General features: G+C 39.6%; 1 long non-coding RNA gene across 1 annotated transcript; it reads right to left on the bottom strand.

Moving 5' to 3' along the window:
• Positions 1 to 510: 510 nt before the first annotated feature.
• LOC115029875 lies at positions 511 to 2151 on the bottom strand. The gene is made up of 3 exons (XR_003835461.1): positions 2110 to 2151; positions 1081 to 1385; positions 511 to 586 (listed from the first exon to the last, which is right to left on the bottom strand). It is a non-coding gene; the product is annotated as an uncharacterized LOC115029875 (long non-coding RNA).
• Between the last annotated feature and the right edge of the window lie 7961 nt (positions 2152 to 10112).

Genomic DNA, 10112 nt, shown 5'->3' with positions numbered 1-10112 from the left:
ACTTTGAATGTCCTCTGATATCCACAGTTTATTCTGGGGAAGCCACATTACACCTGCCATTCCTTATCTGTTCGCATCTCATCTTTTTATAGGTTTCTTTCATGACCCCTTATCTGGTACTGCACCTTCCTTTTGGAGTCTCTATCCTCTTCGCAGGATAGTTATCTACAGTAAAGCACTCGCCACTAACACAGTATGCATTTATTAGCATAGTATATACCCATTCTCATTTGCTTTCTATTGCTGTGACAAAACCATGACCAAAAGCAAGTTGTGGAGGAAAGGGTTTCTCTCCTCCTGCATTATATAGTCCACCTTGAAGGAAAAGTCAGCTCAAGAACTCAACACAGTAACTGATGTAGAAGCCATAGAAGAACATTGCTTATAGGCTTGCTCCCCATGACTCATTGAATCTGCTTTCTTATATACCCCAGGACCACCTTCTTATGCAGGGCAGCAGTTCCTACAGTGAGCTGGGATTGTTGACCAAGAAAATGTCCTATAGACTTGCCTACAAGCTAATCTGATGGAAGTATTTTCACAAGTGAAGGTCCCACTTCCTCAATGGCTTTTGGCTTCTGTCAAACTGGAAAATAAACAAAAACAATAAGTAAACAACCCCCAAAGCCCAAACAAACACCACCACCAAAAAACAAAGTCAAAAAAATGAAAAAAGTAACAACACAATGGTTACTATCACTAACATATTAATTCTACAAAGCCAGTGATGGGTCATTAATTGACATTTCCCCCTCAAACTTACAACAATGCCTATTTTATGGTAAATATTCTAATGTCTCAATAATTGAAAACAAGACATGCTTGCCTACTAACATGTCTATCCACAAAGGCTTTCCTCACATCGCCCTCTTGAAACCACTCTTTCGCCGCTTGCTGACTGAGCCAGAGGTCTCCAAGTGGTGTGCTACCTTCCAGTTTTACACAAAACCCAACATTTAGGATGTTTTGTTATTCACTGACTGAATCAAATGCTAACACCAGGGGGACATAACATGAACTGTGGTCGATTATGCTGAGATCTAAGTCTGGGTGAAGTTGAGGATGCAGGTTTTAACTTACAGTTCTCTTGCTTTTTATTCTCAGGCATCTGTGCATTTTGCAGATTTGTATTCTTGAATGTTCCATTTCTCAGCTGTTAGCTCTCTCTGCTCCCAACTGTGCATGAACTCGGAGTGGGAAACGGGGTCAAAGGGGACAAACTCCTGAAGGCCTCCTTTTATCTCCTTTGATTTCCTTATTGGCAGAGCCCTAGCAAGAGAGGACAGACGGCCTCCAGTGGCCTTTTGGGTGGTGTTCTTTGTTACCGGAAATCTTTCCTTTCATTCCAGCAAAGAAATGAATCAATTTGATAGGATTCTTTCATCCTGGGGAAAGGGCACAACTTCTTTATTTTCAAGGTTGTGGTTTTCTCTCTGTCTTTTTTTCCAACTGTAAAACATACTCCACTATTGAAGCCATAATCATATGCACTTGTCAATCAATCTTAACCTACTGCACTGCAGTTGTGGCATTTTATCTAAAAAGGGAAGGATTAAAGGCTTTGCATGAAATGAAAGGTACACAGAGCCAGGCAAGTATAATGTATGCCATTAGCTATCTGAGAAGAGAGAAACGGACAGAAACAGATTACCAATATTTGATTTCTCACAGGTATTAAAGAAGTATTTAAGGCTACCTACAAAATAATGTTAGGGAATTTGACACTTTGATTCCTATTTTGTTCTCCTGGCAATTATTTAAAAAGAGCTTCTTCAACCAGCAGCTACATAAATCAAATTTGAAAGGCTAAGATTTAGAAGGAAAAAAAAACCTCCTAGTTTAACGTTAAGTCCTATGCCATGGTTTCAAGAGTGGATTTTAAATGTTATTTTCTTCAAATACATTCTATTTCTTCAAATACGGTTTGTATGGTAGCTGGGATCTATGGGATTATTTTAAAATACATTTTCTACCTTTGTGTCTCTGGTCAGTACTGGGCAGTAGAGGAGAGACAACTCAGCAAAGACTGCAGGGGGGTAAGTCCAGACGGAACCAATGAATTTGTTTTCTAAGGAAAATTGGTATTGTGTCGATCCCAGAAGTACTCACGATTTAAAATGTCAGCAAGACTCCAGTCACAGGGGCAACAGCATGTCCCATGACCTCAAGGACTGTGGGTTTCAAGTGAGCTTTGGTCATTGCAACACAGAACAATGGGATTCCATCCAGAAATCTGCAAATAATGTTAACAGTCGTTCTGGGAAAAGCTGCCTGTGTCCCCTTCATAGAGTGTTCTACGTCAAAACCAACAATGACAACAAAACCCTGAAGGCTTTATTAGAAACTCTTGTTGTCGGAAACTTTGAGAGGCTACTTGCTTTGCTTTTCTTTTGTAGGTTTAAAAATTAATTATAAGGGTTTCATATGTGAGAACTGTATTGACAGCATTTTTATCTTGCCTTCTCCCCATTCAAACTCTTCCCATGTCCTGCCTTCAATTCCTTCTCAAATTCATGAGCTTTTAAAATTGCTATTGTTTTACACACACACACACACACACACACACACACACACACACACTGCTGAACCCACCTCTTGTTGTTCATTTACACATATGTTTAGGGCTGAACACATGCGGTTGAACAACCTGTTGGGGGTTTGTCCCTTGAGGAAACCGATCCTCCCTTCCCCAGAAGCCACTGGTTATCTGTTGTTCTCCACCCAGGGGTAAGATCTTGTGAGATTCTCCCATTCCACACTGATTTTTCAATCAGTGATATCACTGAGCAGGTCTTGTTTAGGTGAGTATACTGTTCAGATTTCATGGGTTGTCGCCTCCCTGTCACATCTAGGAGACACTGTCTAGCAGTAGGCATCCCAATCATTTGGCTCTTACAATCTTTCTGCCTGCACTTTGTTAACATTTCCTGATTATTAGGTATACAGGGGTTACATTTTAAATGTATCTTTTGAGGCTGGGTGAACAGAGTCATTTATCGTCTACATTCTGACCAGTTGTCGATCTCTTGTGATCTCTTGTGATTGACAATTTCAATAAGCAGATCAGACAATTAGCTTTGTTCAGCCCCCAAGAGGTCTGCAAAGCTCAGAAAAGAAACAAATGAGCAGTAACACCAACAACTGTGTGAATTGTGACCTGAGAGTGACAGGGAGATGACGAGATAACTGATAATTAAGCTGGTTTCAACAGCATTGGGGCTAAGTCAGACAAGCCAAGTGATATACTTAGCTTCTTCATGTTATTCAGGTCAGAAGAGCAAAGGAACATGAAAAAACAACAACAACAACAGCAACAACAACAAAAAACCCCAAAACAGCAGCAAAGCTCCTCATTGTGTTGAGATTAACTAGCTCCCATCAAAAGTACAAAACGGGAACGGCAGATGGATCATGTTTAAAATACCTCAGAAGGAAATGGATGTTCTCCAAATACACTGCATTCATCTCATCTAAAGCATGAATTGCTGCAGCAATTTTGTATCAATAATGAATGAATCTGCTCTATACAGGAGGTGTAGTCAGAACTTGGTATTTTAGACGTGATGTATGTATTTCTACTTTGCGCTTCATAACTTCAGGTGCCACACGAGCTTTATGGTAGAAGCGAATGACTAACTAACTTCTCTGTCAGGTTTGATTTATGCAAGGAATGTTGTGAGCACCACTTAGCAATAATAGTCAGAAGAATGTGGTTAACACCCATAGAGATCACAGTTCAGTTCTCAAATAGTTTGTTTAAATATAGTTTCCAAATATAGTCTTGTGATATTAATATGCTACCTCGACTATTTTATGAGGTTATCATTTGTATAATTTGTATTAATATATTTCTGAAAATGTTTCATAAATTGCAATACAAGAAAGAATTTGGGAAGTGAGGGCTTTTGTGTGTTTGTTTTTGTTTTGTTTTTGTCTTATAAGAGTTCCTGGTATTATCTATGTGCTAGTTAGTGGTTTGTTTTTTTGTTGTTGTTGTTAGCATGATACAAGATTGAGTCAGATGGTATCTTAGTCACTGTTCTATTGCTGTGAAGGGACACCACGACCAAAACCAAACCAAACATTTAATTGGCACTTGCTTACAATTTGGGTTTAGCCCATTATTAGCATGTCAGAGAACATGGCAGCATACTGGCAGACATGCTGTTGGGGAAGGAGCTGAGAGTTCTGCATCTGGATCTGCAGGTATCAGGAAGAGAGAGACACTGCCTGGCTTTAGCATTTGAAACTCAAAGCCCATCAATGCTGACACACTTTCTCCAGGGTCATCCCTAGTTCAACAAGGCCACACCTCTTTTTTTTTATTAGGTATTTTCTTCATTTACATTTCCAATGCTATTCCAAAAGTCCCCCATACCCTCCCCACCCACTCCCCTACCCACCCACTCCCACTTCTTGGCCCTGGAGTTACCCTGTACTGAGACATATAAAGTTTGCAAGACCAATGGGCCTCTCTTTCCAATGATAGCCGATTAGGCCATCTTCTGATACATATGCAGCTAGAGGCATGAGCTCCAGGGTACTGGTTAGTTCATAATGTTGTTCCACCTATAGGGTTGCAGATCCCTTTAGCTCCTTGGGTACTTTCTCTAGCTCCTCCATTGGGGGCCCTGTGATCCATCCAATAGCTGATTGTGAGCATCCACTTCTGTGTTTGCTAGGCCCCAGCATAGTCTCACAAGAGACAGCTATATCTGGGTCCTTTCAGCAAATTCTTGCTAGTGTATGCAATGGTGTCAGCATTTGGAGGCTGATTATGGGATGGATCCCCAGGTATAAGGCCACACCTCTTAATCTCTGTGAAGTAGTGTCACTCTCCAGTGACCAACTATTCAAATATATGAGCCTATGGGAGGGCATGTCTGTTCAAACCAGCACATATGGGAAGAGGAACCTCAGTTGAGAAAAATATCTCAATCAAACTGACCTGTAGGCAAGCTTGTTTTTCTTGATTAATGACTGATGTAGGAGGGCCCAGCTTCTGTGGATGGTGCCGCCCTTGGGCAGGTGGTCCTGGGTTGTATGAAGAAGTGGATTGAACAAGCCATGGAGAATCAACCCATAAGCAGTATTTCTCTGTGGCCTGTGCTTCAGTCCCTTCCTGAAGTGATGGATTGGGATCCAGCTGTGAGAGCCAAGGGAATCTTTCCTCCCTTAGCTTCTTTTGGTCATGGCTATCATAGCAAGAGAAGCTAATTAAGATACTTCATCCATGTGGATATTTCTCATACATCTGATTCTCGTCTTGCATTTTGATTATCATATCAGCCTGTTTCACATTCCCTAATAGTTAAGAGGCAATGGCTCACATACTATTCATATACTAAAGGATCCTCCAGCTAGCTGAAGAAGGATTACTGAACTTCTTATTTTAGTCTCAGATACTTAAAATAAAACAAACAAATACACAAACCAAAACCAAACAAATATCAACAGCAAAACAACAAAACTTTACCGAATTTGGACTCTTTTCTTAGCCAGACATAGAAATCATATTTTTAAAAAATTATTTAACTAGAGACATAACTTGCAAATATTAAAGTACCTAATTCCCACTTGAACATTTGGTACATTTTAACAAGTCTATATGCTATATTACACCGAAGAAATTAATTAAAGAAATGCAAAGTTGAATAGAAGACTGAATATTTCCAGAGTATCAATTCTCTACATATTGACCTACTTATGAAATCACCAGTTCAATAAAAATTCTATAGAAATTGGCAAGTTGTTGTAATGTTTGTATGAAAAGCTTTTATGTTATACAGAGAATATAGGTGGAAAAAAGCATTTGGCAGGGTTTAATGTTCATTTATTTTACACACACACACACACACACACCACAAGCACAACAATACAATCTAAAATTTGGTAAATGTAGCTGCTAATACCTATAAGCATTATATTGATCAGGAAAGTGTTGGATGTCTTTTTGAAAAGACAGAATAAGGCCAAGATGGACTGCCATTTAATAGGTTTCAGTGATTATAAACATCGAAAGAAGGGTAGGTTAAAATATCTAAAGGAAGTGGGAATTTGCTGTTATAAGTTGACAATGGCCAAATTTTAAAACAAATATTAAAGATTTTTAAATTATGTTTTGTGTATGTGTGTGTGTGTGTGCGCGCACACAACTCTCTGTGTGGGTATGCATATGTGTGTGAAAGTGCCTACATACACATGTTAGGGTGTTGTGGTGGTTTGAATATGCTTGGCTCAGGGAGTAGAATGTGATGGTTTGTATATGCTTGGCCTAAGGAGTGATACTCTCAGAGGTGTAGAGTAGGTGTAATCTTACTGGAGTAGGTGTGTCACTGTGGGCTTTAAGACCCTCATTGTAACTACCTGGATATGAATCTTCTCCTAGGTGCTTTCAGATGAAGAGGCAGAACTCTCAGCTCCTCCTGTACCATGCCTACCTGGATGCTGCCATGCTTTCAACTTGATGATATTGGATTGAACCTCTGAACCTGTAAACCAGCCCCAATTAAATGTTGTTCTTATAAGAGTTGCCTTGGTTATGGTGTCTGTTTACAGCAGTAAAACCCTAACCAAGACAGGTGCCAATGGAGGACAGAAATGTGGGGTCTCTTATACCTAGAGTTACAGGCACCTGACTTGGGCTTTAGGAACTAAACTTAGGCCCTTTTCAAGAGTGGTAAACACTCTTAAATGAAGAGCCATCTCTCCAACCTCCAAAAGCAAATTATTTAAATAAATAATTATAGCCCCCTTCTCCTTCAGCCCTCCAGGACTCTCAGTGGATGCCTAAAATACAAGACCTTAATCATATATATATATATATATATATATATATATATATATATATANATACATATATATATATGTGTGTGTGTGTGTGTATGTGTATATATATATATACATATATATGTATATATATATAATTCTATGCTTCCTGTAGCATTCATACATAGTGAATAAATATATGTTATTATATTTGACCTCTGATGCCTCTTTTGTAGCATATTGTGCATTAAATATATTCTTAAATAAAATAATGGCTATGACTTGTCCATAGGTCTGCTATACCATAATAATAGACCTAATGGAAATAGTTCCTGAGTGGCTAGCAGGCAAATGACACATACAACAAATGAGAAATTACTTGGTTTAGGAAAATTTCCACAGAATGATTTAGACTGTGGTCACTGTTGATACTCTGAATGAGAGATTACAAAGCTGTGGATTAGGGGTGTGCTGGCTAGTTTTATGTCAACTTGACACAAGCTAAAGTCACTTGAGAAGAGGGAACTTCAATTTTTAAAAAAAAATGCCTCCAGAACATTGAGCTGTAAACAGGCAAGGCTGAAGGGCATTTTCTCAATTAGTGACTGATGGAGGAGGGCCCAGCCCATTGTATATGAGTCCATTCCTGGACTAGTGGTTCTGGCTTCTTTAAGAAAGCAGGCCAAGTAAGCCATGAGGAGCAAGCCAATAAGTGTCATTTCTCCATGGCCTCTGTGTCAGTTTCTGCCTCCTGGTTCCTGCCCTACTTGAGTTCATGTTCTGACTTCCTTCCTTGATAAACAGTGAGGTTAAAATGTTAGCTAAATAAGCCTTTTCTTCCTAACATTGCTTTGGTCATGGTGGTTATCACAGCAGTTACCTTAACTAAGACAGAAGTTGGTACCAGGGACTAGGTATTGCTGTGACAGGCTTGACAATGTGGCTTGGTGGTAGAATGTGGACTTTGGACAAGAAAAGTGGTTGAACACTTCAAGTGGTGCTTATTGGGCCATCCTCGTAAGAGAATGGAAGACAGCAATGCTGAGAGCAATTTAGACTATGCAGGCCCCCACTCAAGGAGTTTCAGAGAGGAACAATATTAGCAAGTGGCTTAGAAAACATTCTTGTATTTTGGCAAAGAATGTGACTGCTTTTTGCCCGTCCAAGAAAAAAAAAATCTGCCTGATTGAAGAGTTTTTACATTAATGTTATTGGCATAGGGGAGTTTAAGATAAGCTAATTTTGACAGTCATATGGTTTTAGTGATCACACTCATGCAGATCTACAGTGAAATGTAGCAACCAGGGCAAAAAGAGATAGAAAATGCTGTCTGAAGGGAAAAGGAGAGCCAGGAAATGTGATGTAGGAGCCAAATTTTGTCCTTAGAGAAATGCAGTTTAAAGAAAGGCTTGATTTAAAATGGAATAAAGAGAGATGTCCCTTCAGGGCAAGACCCTACCTAGCTAAGCTTCCAATTTGTAAAAAGGAATTAAAGAAAACCTTAAGCAACAAAGGGAACTACCAACAATGGAGAGCTTATGCAAATGTAATTCAAGGAGAAGGTCAAGGTTTAGCCTCAGCAAGCATAAGAATTTGGCAGCTTTGACCATGTGGTTCTAGATTTGGGTCAAAGAAAATAAAGGTACAAAGGAGTTGTAGAATCTTCTTCTGTGGTTACAGAATGCCACTGTGGTCAGGCATGTGGCAGGGATCCCCTGCACATAGGCCTGGAGAAGCCATTGTGTGAAGCTGGGAAGGTGAAGCCTGGATTGAGCTGGAGATGCCACAGTGATGGACTAACTGCCAAAGAAACCACACCAAGAGAAAGGAATGTGTTGCAGTCAACCACGCTAGAAGGGGCTGGAGATCTGAAGTCGCCTTTGACATAGAGATTCAGAATGTGGAGTCTTGCCTCCATCCTCACTGTACCTGCTCCTTTGCTCCCCTTTGGAATGGTAACACATATTCTGTGTCATGGTGTGTTGAAAGTATGTGATTTGTTTTTAGATTTTGATTTTACAAGGGGTTGTAGGGGTTGTAGTTGAGAGATTGTCTTAAATCTCAGAAGAAATTTCAGACCTTTGACCAGTGCTGAGACTTTGAAAGACTGTAGGTAGTTTTGAAGTTGAACTAAATGCATTTTGCATTATGACATGGCTACAAACGGGGTGTGGAGTGTGAAGGCTTGAATGAGAATGGCCCCCATAAGATTAGGTTTGGATGTTTGGGCTCTAGTTGATGAGCTGTTTGGAAAGGATTATGGGGTTGACCTTGTTGGAGACAATCTGTCACTGAGAGTAGGCTTTGAAGTTCCAAAATCCCAGTCTCTCCCTTTCCCTCCCCTTGCCCCCTCCTTCTCCCTCTCTACATCTCCAGATGTAAAGCTTTCAGCTACTGCTCCAGCACTATTCCTTGTCTGCTTCTTGCTATAATGATCATAGAATAATCTTCTAAAACTATAAGTAAGCTCTTAAATGCTTACTTTTATAAAAATTGCCTTGGTCCTGGTGTCTTTTCATAGTAATAGAACAGTAATTAAGACAGGGGGACTGCTGTATATGATGGAATATGTGAGATTAGAGATGTCGCTAGATATAAAGAGATAAGCAAATACATTGCACTATTCTATACAATAAGCACAAAACCTCATAGTGAACATTTGAAATATTCTATTTGAAGCAGTAGTACTGAAATTATCAATCAGTTTGACAAAAGATGTATAGGAGCTTTTCATTAAAAAGGATTCCAGATTAGTAGAAAGAACAGAGAGAAGTTAGGATGGGATCTGTGGTCTATGTGTTTCCATAGAAAGCTCACTCAACTGAAGCAGAAACTAGCATGTTAGGTAATCATTTGTAACCTAGCAGAGCACTTCCTCATCAGCGCTTGGTTGTCCTGAGTGCCATTGCTGTTTTCCAGTTTGGCATCACACTGCTGACTGCTTAATCTATATGGAAGAATCTGCTTCTTCAGCCCCGTTCTTCTCTTTGATCTTTCCCATATATACTCCTGAAAAAGGAGACTTTTAAACTAGTCACATATGAAAGTTATATGGAAGACAAAATCAATATAAGTCCTAGAACAATTCTTCTATATACAGGAAAATGAGAAAATTGGGTGATCACTTTTACCTTTCATGGCACCTGGGCATGGAGCCCACTGGTCCTTAAATAGTAGGTGGTAGTCGGTTAATAATGACTGGTATGGGTTAGTTAAAGGCAGAAAGAATGAGAAAAAAATTGAGGGCCTGAGACACAGTTCAGTTAAAGACTACTTTCCTAGAATTCATGGCAACCTGGGTTTGATCTTTAACACTAAACACACACACACACATACACACACAC

Source organism: Mus caroli, chromosome 18 (genome assembly GCF_900094665.2).
Source record: "Mus caroli chromosome 18, CAROLI_EIJ_v1.1, whole genome shotgun sequence".
NCBI lineage: Eukaryota > Metazoa > Chordata > Mammalia > Rodentia > Muridae > Mus > Mus caroli.
The sequence above is the reverse complement of the archived record's forward strand: the minus strand, read 5'-3'. Positions and strand labels throughout refer to the sequence as shown.